The sequence below is a fragment of the Ambystoma mexicanum genome, chromosome 2q (genome assembly GCF_040938575.1).
Source record: "Ambystoma mexicanum isolate Mex_15411 chromosome 2q, UKY_AmexF1_1, whole genome shotgun sequence".
Taxonomy (NCBI): Eukaryota; Metazoa; Chordata; class Amphibia; order Caudata; family Ambystomatidae; genus Ambystoma; species Ambystoma mexicanum.
Genome location: NC_090924.1, coordinates 1,409,147,449 through 1,409,159,925, shown reverse-complemented (window position 1 = coordinate 1,409,159,925; position 12,477 = coordinate 1,409,147,449). Strand labels below are relative to the sequence as shown.

The window sequence follows — 12,477 nt, the reverse complement described above, 5'->3', positions numbered from 1 at the left end:
CCATCCACGCCGCCTAAGGCACACGCCGTTGCCCAACTGGGAAATCCAGTGTCAGCGATGTCCGTTGCAATCGTAATGGCGTGGTCCGACGCCACCTCTCCTTCCTGCAAGATCTCTAGGGCTTCCGCCCTCTTGTCGTCTGGTAGGAAGTCCAGCAGGGGGGCCAGTTTGTACCACAACTCCCTGTCGTAGCGGGCTACGATAGCCAAGGCGTTGGCCGCCTTAATCGTCGTTGCTGCAGACGAGATGACTCTGCGTCCCATCGTGTCTAATTTCTTTCCCTCGCTGTCCGGCGGGGAGGTCGACGTAGAGGCCGCGTCCCCCCCGCTTTCTTCCTGGCTGCCGCGGAGACGACCGAGTCCGGGATAGGCTGTGCCCGAAGGCACAAGGGGGCCGCGTCCGGGACCCGGTACTTCTTCTCGTACCGATCCCTTCTAGCCGGCGTCGTGGATGGGTTCTTGAGGAGGGCGAGGCCCTCATCCCAAATATCGTCCAGAAGAGGTACAGCGAGGACCGTCTTCCTCTTGGCCTCGCGCCGTTGATAAAGGAAACCTTCCTTCTTCTTCTCTTCCGGGCAGAGCTGGAAAAGCTCGGATGCCCTGGCAATCATGGAGTGAAACGATCCAATCTCGTCGGGCGGGGAAGCCCGGGTGGGAGGTGACGACGGGAGATCCTCGTCGTAAACCTCGTCGTCTGTACCCGTCGCGGCCGTGCCAGTCCCCGTATCATCCCCACGTGTCGTGGACGGGGAGGAGGGCTGAACAGGGCGCGATGGCTGAAAAGGAGGTGGAGGATGAATCCTTCTTCTCTTAGGGGGAGGGCTCCCAGAAGGGCCTGGCTCCGGGTCCCCCGTCGGGAGCGGTTCCTCCGTTGGTGGTAACGGCAGTCTCGTCCTTATCTCCGAGCATAAGGACTGAATAGCCAACAAAATGGTGGCTGAGTTGTCTTGCGGCACTGGTTGAGGGGAGTCCGACGGGCGGTCAGGAGCCCCGTCGGCACCCTCGACGTTCTCGTCGTCTCCTACGTCGGGGTCCCTCCCGACGGGCTGGTCTTCTTCCACTCCAACGCCGTGGCTTAAGACTTCGATCAGCTCCTCCTCAGAGGTTGAGGCCGAATCCACGATGACCCCTTGCCCCCCCTTTTTCTTCTCCGTCGGAGGTTTCACGGGGGTCCTGTCGATGGGCATGAAAGAGGACTCCCTCCGCGGTGGCAGGGAGACTCTGGGCCCAGAGGTCGCCACCACTGGTGTAGCCTCCACAGGCTGAGCCAGGGCTGCCGCGACTGTCTCGATAGAGGCCTTGGCCGGGTGGATTAAGGCTTTCACCACCTTAGGTGCGCTCACCGCCTTCTCCTTGGGGGGAGGGTCACTGCCTCGCTCCCCCTCCGATGGGGCCTTTGAGCTCGACCGGGGTCTCTCCAGGAGCTTCGCCGGGTGCTCGGCCTTCCTCTTACCCGAGCCAGAGCTTTGGCTCGTGGTTGATGACGCCGGGGAGGAGGCGTCCTGCCTGGCGCCCGTAGAGTCCGACCGTTCGGCGCTCCCGGTGCCAGCGGACTAGCGGTGCTTGGCCTTCTGTTGGACCCCGTCGCCGGGGCGCCCTCAAAGGTCTTAGAAGACCGCTCGGACTTCTTCTTCTCGCCTGACGGGCTCTTTCCTTCCAGCCAGTTGGCGAGACGTTGATGGCGGTCCTACATGGTCCGCTCCGATATATTGCCGCAAAACGCACAGTCCTTCTCCACGTGCGTCTTGGCAGTAAAGGCAAAGGGAGTGTTCGTCCTCCTTAAAGACATTCTGAAGCTGGCATCCAGGGCAGACCCTGAACAGCTTTCCGGGCGTCGAGCTTCCCTTCTCCTGGGCCATGTCCGAGATGGGCCTGAGAAACTTCTGGAGTCCTCCAAAAGCGTGGCTCGACGAAATCTTCACCCTTGAGGAGCGTAGATGAATCCGACACGGGTCCCCATTAATCGGATGAAGAGACGGTGGTGCTTGAGGCTCTTTTGACCGAAAAAAGAGAAATTTTTCTGAGAAAAACGTGAAAAAAAGCACTAACGCTCGAGAGCAATAGCACGAGGATCCCAACACTGTAACGTGCGGTAAAAATCTGAAGATGGCTGCCAGAGGCGGGGCTTAGGTAGAGGGCAGTCATTGGCTGTGGTTAGTATGACGCAGAGATCAGTGATTGGTTACTACTACGAAAGACAGATCAGAAACGAAACTGATACTGATTTTTTCTTTACCGAGGATTCCCAGCCTGACGACGGGGAATATTCATGAGCATGTGAGTCCATGCCAGACCCCATGCTGGAGAACAATAGCAATGTCTCTGGACGAGCTCCGCATAAGGCGTTCAGTATGTTGGGCGGAAAAAAACAATCTGAGGGACCTCGACGCGTGAGGGATTTTGGGTACACTACACGTCACGTAGGGATAGTGTCACAGGCACGCCCATGCCAACGTCCCTTTCGATTCTCGAAAGACAAGATACAATACTCTGCAGTGACCACTGGATGTCACACTATATGCACAGCATATTAAAGAGCATCAGAAATAATACAAATTACTGAGAACTAGGACTGCAAGTAAGTAACTTTTCCTTCTCCAGCATGCAATCATTAATATTCATAAGCTCTTAAATAGAATTGCAAGCGTATCTCCAGCTTGGGAAGGAGGTACACCTGGATAAGGAACAAGTTACTTACCTGTAACTGTTGTTCTCCAGCATGGGTCTGGCATGGATTCACATGCTCATGAATATTCCCCGTCGTCAGGCTGGGAATCCTCGGTAAAGAAAAAACCAGTATCAGTTTCGTTTCTGATCTGTCTTTCGTAGTAATAACCAATCACTGGTCTCTGCGTCATACTGACCACAGCCAATGACTGCCCTCTACCTAAGCACCTCCTCCGGCAGCCATCTTCAGATTTGGAAGCACGTGAAGTGGCAGTATGACCAAGTGAAGAGCCGCAGAGGGGTAGGCGGGAGGGTTCGCATGTGAATCCATGCCAGACCCATGCTGGAGAACAACAGTTACAGGTAAGTAACTTGTTCCTTCTCCAGCATGGGGTCTGGCATGGATTCACATGCTCATGAATAAAGAATACATAGCAGTACACACATGCACAACCACGGGAGGTGGCAAAGGCTCAACATTAAGCATCACATTAACTCAACATTAAGCATCTTACCTCCTCACCAGGCTCACCTCAGGCGAACAGGTTGCGCAGCACTGCTTGGCCGACCCTGGACTCCTCCCTGGAATCCCGGTCGACGCAGTAGAATTTCGTGAAGGTGTGCGTCGACCTCCACGTAGCAGCCCTGCATATGTCCAGCAGGGGCACACCAGATAGGAACGCCGTGGTAGCTGCGATCGCTCTGGTGGAATGGGCTCTCGGACGGCCAGGCAGCGGTCGGTTTGCCAACCGGTGACCGTACATGATACAGCCGGAGAGCCATCTGGAGATGGAAGCCTTCGAGAGAGCCTTCCCCTGATTGACAGGTCCAAAGTTCACAAAGAGTTGTGACGTCTTCCGAAAACCCTTCGTGCGGTCCACGTAGAACTTCAGCGCTCTAGCTACATCCAGCGAGTGCAAAGTCCTCTCAGCCGGCGACGAAGGCGACGGGAAGAACACAGGTAACACCAAGGGTTCGTTGAGATGGAAGTCCGACGGTACCTTGGGCATGAAGGAGGGGTGCGTCCTGAGCACTACCCTCGTGTCGTGGAAAGTCAAGTACGGGGCCTTGCAGGAAAGGGCCTGGATCTCTCCCACTCGTCGTGCGGAGGTGATGGCCACAAGAAAAGCTGTTTTCCACGATAGAAACTTCAACGGGGCCGAGTGCAGAGGCTCGAACGGAGGTCCCATGAGCTTGGTCAGCACCACGTTGAGCTCCCACGCCGGGGCCGGAGCCTTCACCGGCGGGAACGATCTGAACAGTCCCTTCATGAACTCTTTCACCAGACGATGAGACCACAAGGACGTCCGCCCCGTGGTTCTGGTGTATCGGGAGATCGCAGCAAGATGAATCTTGATGGACGCGTGTGCCAGACCAGCCTTGGCCAGCGTCAGCAGGTACGGCAGTACTTGGGGAGCCGTAATCCGTAGAGGGTTAATCTTCTGTGCGTGGCACCAGACAGAGAACCTCTTCCATTTGTGTCCGTAGCATTTAAGAGTCGAGGACGCCCTGGCCTTTGCAAGAACCTCTCTGCAATCGGCCGGTATGTCGTATCCTCCAAACTCTAGCGCTGCAGGAGCCAGGCCTGCAAGTTCAGCGACTTCGGGTCGTGGTGGAGGATGGCGCCTCCTACCCTGGAGAGTAGATCCGCGTCCGCCGGCAGCTTGATCGGCGGGGACGCTGACAAGTCCAGAAGGTCCGGGAACCATATCTGCCTCGGCCACGCAGGTGCGACGAGGATCATCCTGCACCGTGACCTCTTGAGCTGGTTGACGAGCCGGATTAGCAGAGGCAAAGGAGGGAACGCGTAGAGGAACAGGCCCTCCCAGGGGAACGAGAAAGCATCGCCCATGCTCCTCGTCTGGGGAAACCTGCTGGCGAACCTCCGGCACTTGGTGTTCGTCGCCGTCGCGAACAGGTCGATCTGGGGTGTGCCCCACCGTCGGAAGAAGCGATCCACCAGATCCTGCCGTAGTTCCCACCCGTGGCACGAGCGCAGCTCCCTGCTGAGTGAGTCGGCGATGGTGTTTTTTATCCCTGCCAGATGAAACGGCACCAGAAAAATCCCTTGGGCGACGGCCCAATGCCACAGGTCCTGCGCCTCCTTGGACAGCGCTGGGGACCTGGTTCCGCCCTGCTTCCTGATGTAAAACATGGTGGTGGTGTTGTCGGTGAAGATCCTCACCACCTTGCCCTTGAGGGACGGAAGGAAGGACCTGAGGGCCCAAAACACTGCACGGAGCTCCAGGACGTTGATATGCAGGGACCTCTCCGTCGGGAGCCAGAGTCCCCTTGCGTGCAGATTTTCGGTGTGCGCTCCCCACCCTTCCAGGGAGGCATCCGTGGTCACAGTCTCCTGGTGGTCTGGGGTCTGGAAGTCCATGCCCGCCGTCAGATGCGCGCGGGTGCCCCACCACCGTATCGCTCGTCGGAAACTCTCGTCGAGCTTGATCCTTTCCTCGAAGCTGCCCGTCGTCTGGATCCAGCGCGCATCCAGGAATTCTTGCAACGGGCGCATCCGGAGCCTGCACATGGGAATGAGGTAGATGCAGGAAGACATCATCCCGAGGAGGGACTTGACGGACCTCACTTTGGCCGCGTCGGCCACCAACATCCGTTGCACCTTGCCCAAGATGGTCCTGGTCCTCTCCTCCGACGGGGAGGCCAGAAGAGACACTGTGTCGAGCCTCGCTCCCAGAAACAGTGCGACTTGCGCGGGCTCCAGGTGGGATTTGGCGTAGTTCACGGAGAATCCCAGGTCCGTGAGGAGTTGGACGGTCCTTGCCGTGTGGACCACGGCGAGCTCCCTCGTCTTGGCGCGGATGAGCCAGTCGTCCAGGTAGGGGTAGACGTGAATCCCCTCGCGGCGCAGCTGCGCCGCCACCGGTGCGAGGCACTTGGTGAATACCCTGGGTGCCGACCGTAGTCCGAAGGGAAGGGCTTTGAACTGGTAATGACGCCCTTGGACCACGAATCTGAGGAATTTTCGGTGCCCCTTTAGGATGGGAATGTGGAAGTAGGCATCCTCCAAATCCAACGACGATAGGAAGTCTCCTTCCTCCAGCTGACCCAGGACGTGCTGGAGGGTGACCATCCGGAACTTCTGCGCCTTGATGAACTTGTTCAGACGTCGCAGGTCTAGAATGGGGCGCCATCCTCCCGTCTTCTTCTTCACGAGGAAGTATCTCGAGTAGACTCCGGAGCCCCGAAGCCTCTTTGGGACGAGTTCGATGGCGCCCTTTCTGAGCATCGCCTTTACCTCCAGGAGAAGTTGAGGGACGTGAAGTTCTTTCCTGGCCACGGGGGGGACGCGCGGGCACCTTCTTTGAAACTCGAGCGCGTGGCCCCGGGCCAGGGCGTCCAGCACCCAACGGTCGGTGGAGATGGACTCCCACACGCTGACGAAGCCCGCCAGCCGGCCTCCCACCGGGGTGCTTCGGTGGGGGCCCGACCCCACGGCCGGTTCAATCCTGCTTGGACGCGGCCTTGCCGCCTTGACCTCCTTGGCGACGACGGCGGGGTCCGCTAGACTTGCCTCGTCCTCTGTAGGCCTCTTGCGCCGACGAGCGGGCCGCTTGACGGTAGGAAGCGAAACCGCCGCCGGAACCTTTGGAGGCGCCCTTGCCTCCGCCGCTCCGAAAGGGCGTCCGTCGCTGCTGCAGGACTCCAAGGGCCCGGGCCGTCTCAGTATCCGCCTTGATGGCCTGAAGGGAATCGTCCACTGTCTTGCCAAACAGGTTGTTCCCGTCGAAGGGCATGTCCAGGACTCTGGTCTGGACGTCCTGCCGGAAGTCCGTAGCTTTGAGCCATCCACGACGTCGAAGGCAAACGCCGTTGCCCAGCTGGCGGAACCCAGTGTCGGCGATGTCCGTCGCCACGGTGATGGCGTGGTCCGAGGCCACCTCACCTTCCTGCAGGATCTCCAGGGCCTCCGCCCTCTTGTCGTCCGGCAGAAAATCCAGCAGGGGAGCTATCTTGTACCAGAGCTCCCTGTCGTAGCGGGCCACGATAGCCAAGGCGTTGGCCGCTTTAATCGTCGTCGCTGCCGACGAGATGACTCTACGCCCCATAGCATCCAATTTCTTTCCCTCGCCGTCCGGCGGGGAAGTCCGCACCCCCCCCCCGCTTTCTTCCTGGCTGCCGCGGAGACGACGGAATCCGGGGTAGGCTGCGCCCGGAGGCATAGGGGGGCCGTGTCAGGGACCCGGTACTTCTTCTCGTACCGGTCTCTTCTAGCTGGCGTCGTGGAAGGGTTCTTGAGGAGGGAAAGGCCCTCATCCCAAATGTCGTCCAACAGAGGCACTGCGAGGACCGTCTTCCTCTTGGCCTCGCGCCGCTGATAAAGGAAGCCTTCCTTTTTCTTCTCCTCAGGGCAGAGTTGGAAAAGCTCGGAAGCCCTGGAGATCATGGAGTGGAAAGATCCGATCTCGTCGGGCGGAGAAGCCCTGGTGGGAGGCGACGACGGAATATCCTCGTCGTATGCCGTGTCAGTCCCCGTATCATCCCCTCGGGTGGACGGGGAGGAGGGCTGGACGGGGCGCGACGGTTGAAAAGGAGGTGGTGGATGGATCCTTCTTTTCTTGGTAGGGGGAACACCAGAAGGTCCCGGTTCTGGATCCCCCGACGGGAGAGGTTCCTCCGTCGGTAACGGTAGCCTCGTCCTTATCTCGGAGCATAAGGACTGTATGGCCAACAAAATGGCCGCCGAGTTGTCTTGCGGCACTGGCAGAGGGGAATCCGACGGGCGAGCAGGGGCCCCGTCGGTATCCTCGACGATGTCGTCGTCGTCACCTGCGTCGGGGTCCATTCCGACGGGCTGGCCTTGTTCCACGCCTAGGCCGTGGCTTAAGACCTCGATCAGCTCCTCTTCTGAGGTTGAGGCCGAATCTACGACGACGCCCTGCCCCCCCTTCTTCTTCCCCACGGAGGGTTTCACGGGGGTCCTATCGATGGGCACAAAAGAAGACTCCCTCCGAGGAGGCAGGGAGATTCTGGGCCCTGAGGTCGCCACCACTGGTGCAGCCTCCACAGGCTGAGCCAGGGCCGCCGCGACCGTTTCGATAGAGGGCTTGGTCGGATGGATCAAGGCCTTCACCACCTTAGGTGCGCTCACCGCCTTATCCTTGAGGGAGGGGGCACTGCCACGCTCCTCCTCTGCCTTAGAGCTCGACCGGGGCCTCTCCAGGAGCTTCGCCGGGTGCTCGGCCTTCCTCTTACCCGACCCAGAGCGTTGGCTCGTGGTTGATGGTGCCGGGGAGGGTGCGCCCTGCCTGGCGCCCGTAGAGCCCGACCGTTCGGCGCTCCCGGTGCCAGCGGACTCGCGGTGCTTGGCCTTATGTTGGGCCCCCGTCGCCGGGGCGCCCTCAAAGGTCTTAGAAGACCGCTCGGATTTCTTCTTCTTCTCGCCAGACGGGCTCTTACCCTCCAGCCAGTTGGCGAGACGTTGATGACGGTCCTTCATGGTCCGTTCCGACATGTTGCCGCAAAACGCACAGTCCTTCTCCACGTGCGTTTTGTCCTCATGAAGGCAGTAAAGGCAGAAAGAGTGTTCGTCCTCCTTAAAGACGTTCTGCAGCTGGCATCCAGGGCAGACCCTGAACAGCTTTCCGGGCGTCGAGCTTCCCTTCTCCTGGGCCATCTCCGAGACCGGGCCTGAGAAGCTTCTGGAGTCCTCCGAAGTGTAGCTCGACGAAATCTTCACCCTTGAGGGGCACAGACGAATCCGACACGGGTCCCCGTTGATCGGATGTAGGATCGGTGGAGCTTGAGGCTCTTTTGACCGAAAGAATCGAAGTTTTTTGTGAAAAAACGCGAAAAAAATAGCACTAACGCTCGAGAGCAATAGCACGAGGATCCCAACACAAGAACGTGCGGTAAAAATCTGAAGATGGCTGCCGGAGGAGGTGCTTAGGTAGAGGGCAGTCATTGGCTGTGGTCAGTATGACGCAGAGACCAGTGATTGGTTATTACTACGAAAGACAGATCAGAAACGAAACTGATACTGGTTTTTTCTTTACCGAGGATTCCCAGCCTGACCACGGGGAATATTCATGAGCATGTGAATCCATGCCAGACCCCATGCTGGAGAAATATATTTGTGAAGGATGCCAACCCACTTGGGCACCTTGGTTAGCAGACAACTCCAGACAGTAGTGCCTGGCAAATGTGCTGGTGGATATTCATGTTGCAATTAGATTGCAAATCCTGGCTTCAGGGAACCTTATAAGAAGGGCAGATGAAGGTGCTTTTTTCCAATCTGGAAACAGAGTGAATTAAAGAGACAATCCACAGAGAGATGGTTTGTTTATATGAAGGAAACCTTCATAGTTTAATGAATTGCCATAGTTAATAGTTGCTTGGTTTTCTGTGTTTCTTCAGTCTTATCTGAATAATAATAGGAAATCAAACTGACATCAAGTGTGGAGAGACCTCTAAGCAGGGGAGTCCAATTGAGGAAAGAAAGCTAGAGTTGACTGATTTAGAAATCTGAAATAACCTTGGGAAGGAATGTCAAGTATGTTCTAAGAACCACTTTTTTTCTTATAGAACATTGTAAATGGCTCATGCGAGTGGCGGAGCCTGGCCTAATTCGTACTGATCCTTTTGGCCAAAGTGATTGCTAAAACAGCGATTACTTTGCAAGTTAGCAATTACTTTTAAGGTTAAATGTGGTTTGTCAGTCTTTTGCATCTGTTAAAAAGTAGTTCAGAAAGGGCCACATTAACTTCCTAGGCAGGAATTGACATCCTCAACGAGGAATAGTCCAAGTCCATAACTACCAGCACTGTAAAAAGAGATCAATTAAAGGTTTTAATATGCAGGAAGCATGTGAATACCGTCTCAGTTGAGCAATTGACTGACCTCATGACATCGCAGGAAGGACCACTTCCATTCCAAAGCAAAGTAAGTTGTGTTAGAGTGCCTTTTATCTTCTTTAAACATTTTCACACAGTCTACTGGGCTCAAATGCCCATATTGCATATCTTAGCAGCCATTCTTTTCAGTCTGGATAGGCTCCAAAAATAATTAGCAGTTCTTCCCACTGACTTACAATTGTTCCAGCCCTAGTTGACCTACTTAGTACACTACAAAAATGGACTCTATGAGTCATCAAGAAACCCATGATGCCCCTAAAAAGGGTGATAAATGTTTCAGCACAACTAGCAGCAGCCAGAAAAACTTTCAAAACTTTCAGATCTTGGCTAAACTTCACATTTCAAGTAACTCATGCTGGCAACAGTAAAGACATTTATTAAACTGTTAATGCAGGGTGGACAAACGCTTTAACTAAATCTAAATCTGGGATGGGAGCAAGCGCCGACCATCAAATGTAAAATAAGGCCGTCTTTGTGGCGTAGTGTCAAAATAAAAGGGCCTATAATAAGAAAAACCTATTGCCAATTCCTTACGCTAAATACAAAAGAGTGTAGGATCGTTTTTAAAATAAAGAAACGTGTTCACAAAATAATGTCAGGATGCAGTAGTCAGGGTTTCCCTTCCCCACCTGTTGAGAATGTGGATAGGTGCCAACTCCGAGCACAGCACACTTCTCTGGCTTTCCCAGCACGAGATGACAGTTCCGTTCTTAGCTTATCAGGAGCCTTGATGGCCAAGTCTCTTTTTCAATAAAAGTCATTTGAGGGTCAGAAAATAAACCAAAAACTTCCTTTCATATGATATTTTCGAGTGATAATCGCTCACCCCTGCATCCCCCTCTTCCACGATGACCCTTTGTTCCTTGTAATGGTGGGTGATAGTTTTTCACCCCGAGGACTTCCATTTTCCTGGCTTGGATCCTAAAACAATTCTTCTCGATATCACGGCCTTTGGTGGTTGTTTCTCCTGGTTTCGAGGACCTGACCGGTTTAATAAGAACAACAACAAAAGTTCCTTTTGGATTGCACTTGAGGTGATGGTTGCACCCCTGGATCCCCCTCTTCTGGGCACTGACCATTCGCAAGTCTTATTCAACAACTTATCTGAAACAGTTCTTTTCTTAATGAACTTGTGGGCGTGGACTTTCTACACCAGGATCTCCCTCGGCTGGGCTCAAGACCCCAAAATGCAATGCTTCTTGCTTGCACAAATCTTCACCAACAATTCCTCATAGGGCATTTAGGCTTGGCCCTTTCCGTTAGCATCCCTCAGCCGGGTACACTCCTGCTAATCTCCAAAAAACACAGTTCATTTGCTTATTTATTTATTTATTTATATATTTGTATAGCGCTGCAGCCCGCAGCCATCAGAGCGCTTCACAAAAAGACAAACTAGAGTATAGAAACGGGACGGACAAAGGCCACATGTAACAGACATATGTAACAGAGTTGGGCTAGCTGGCTAACGGAAGTAGGGATCTTATTTAAAGAGAAGTGTCTTGGGTTGCTTCCTGAAGAGTAGATGGTTAGTTTCCAATCTCAGCACAGGAGGGAGTTTATTCCATATGAGGACTGCCTTGGTCGTGAATGCCCTACCTAATCCTTTAGCTTTTTTAGTAGGAATAACTGGCAGGAGGCCAGATTTGTTAGACCTCTAGTTGCAATGTGATTCGTACCACACAAATTGCTTTTTTAGGTAAATCGGTGCTTTTCCATATAAGCATCGGTGTACTAGGGTAATGGCTTTAAATGTGATGCGATCCTCGATCGCCAGCCAATGTAAATCCTTTCTGTCTTTTGTGATGTGTTCTCTCTTGGGTTTATTGGTGATTGTTCTAACTGCGTTATTTTGCACCACTTGGCATTGTTTTAAACATTTACTGCTTGCGCCTAGGAGTGAGGAATTTCCGTAATCCAAAAGGGAGAGAATTGTGGCTCTTGTTATTGTAGTACTGTTTTGTGGGCTCAGCAGGGGTCTAATTTTTTTCAATAGTTTCTGATAATATTGACAATTCCTTTTGAGGTAGGCAGTGTGGGCTTCTGCTCCCAAGGATGCCTGAAGATAGACGCCTAGTGTTTTAACTTTTTCTGCTATAGCTATCTGTGTCTCTTTGATCTTGAATTCGGTTTTCTAGTGGACTAAGTTTTTTCCTAGCATAAGGAGAACCGATCATAAGTTCCGTCTTGGAGGCATTTAAGCACATCCAATTGTCCTTCATCCAACTCTCAATGATATTATAGATTCTCGAGAGTTTTTCGCTGTCCTGTTTGTAGTTACCATTAAGTTCGAACACTAATTGGGTGTCGTCGGCAAAGTTGGTGAAAAATATACCGAGTTGGGACAGAAGTGAGCATAGGCATTGCATGTATAAATTAAACAGTAGAGGGGAGAAGCTTACGCCCTGTGGGACTCCACAATTAACTGGTTTTGATTTATTAGAGTGTTTGCTCCAGACGATCTTAGATTGCCTATCCTGCAGAAATGATGACACCCAGTCTATGGCGTCATCAGAGCAATTTCCTGATTGATCTAGGGCCTCTCTGAGCCTCCGGTGATCCAACAGATCGAAGGCTGCCGAGAGGTCCAGTAGGACCAGCAAACCAGATTTACCTTGGTCGAGGATGCTTAGCATTTCTGTCTGCAGATCTAAAAGCGAAGATTCTGTGCTGTGGGCTGTCCTAAAGCCCGATTGTTGTGGATGGAGTAGGTTGTTGTCATCCACAAATTCCTGGAGTTGTTCGGTGGCAATCCTGTCAAGTATTTTTAGTAAAATGTTGCAGTTGGTAATTGGCCTTATATTTGCGGGGTCTTGTTGGTTAAGTTCAGGTTTTTTTGGTAGTGGTGTTATCGTGACCGTTCTGATAGCGGCTGGAACGTTACCATCTCTAAATGACGCATTTACCATTCTTGTCCGAAATGGTGCAAAAATAGCAGC

At 53.7% G+C, this 12,477-nt stretch overlaps 1 protein-coding gene across 2 annotated transcripts in view; it reads right to left on the bottom strand.

Moving 5' to 3' along the window:
- The window catches only part of DAZL (deleted in azoospermia like), an 890,646-nt gene that overhangs the window by 362,842 nt on the left and 515,327 nt on the right, over positions 1-12,477 (bottom strand). The gene's annotated exons all lie outside the window — the stretch shown is intronic.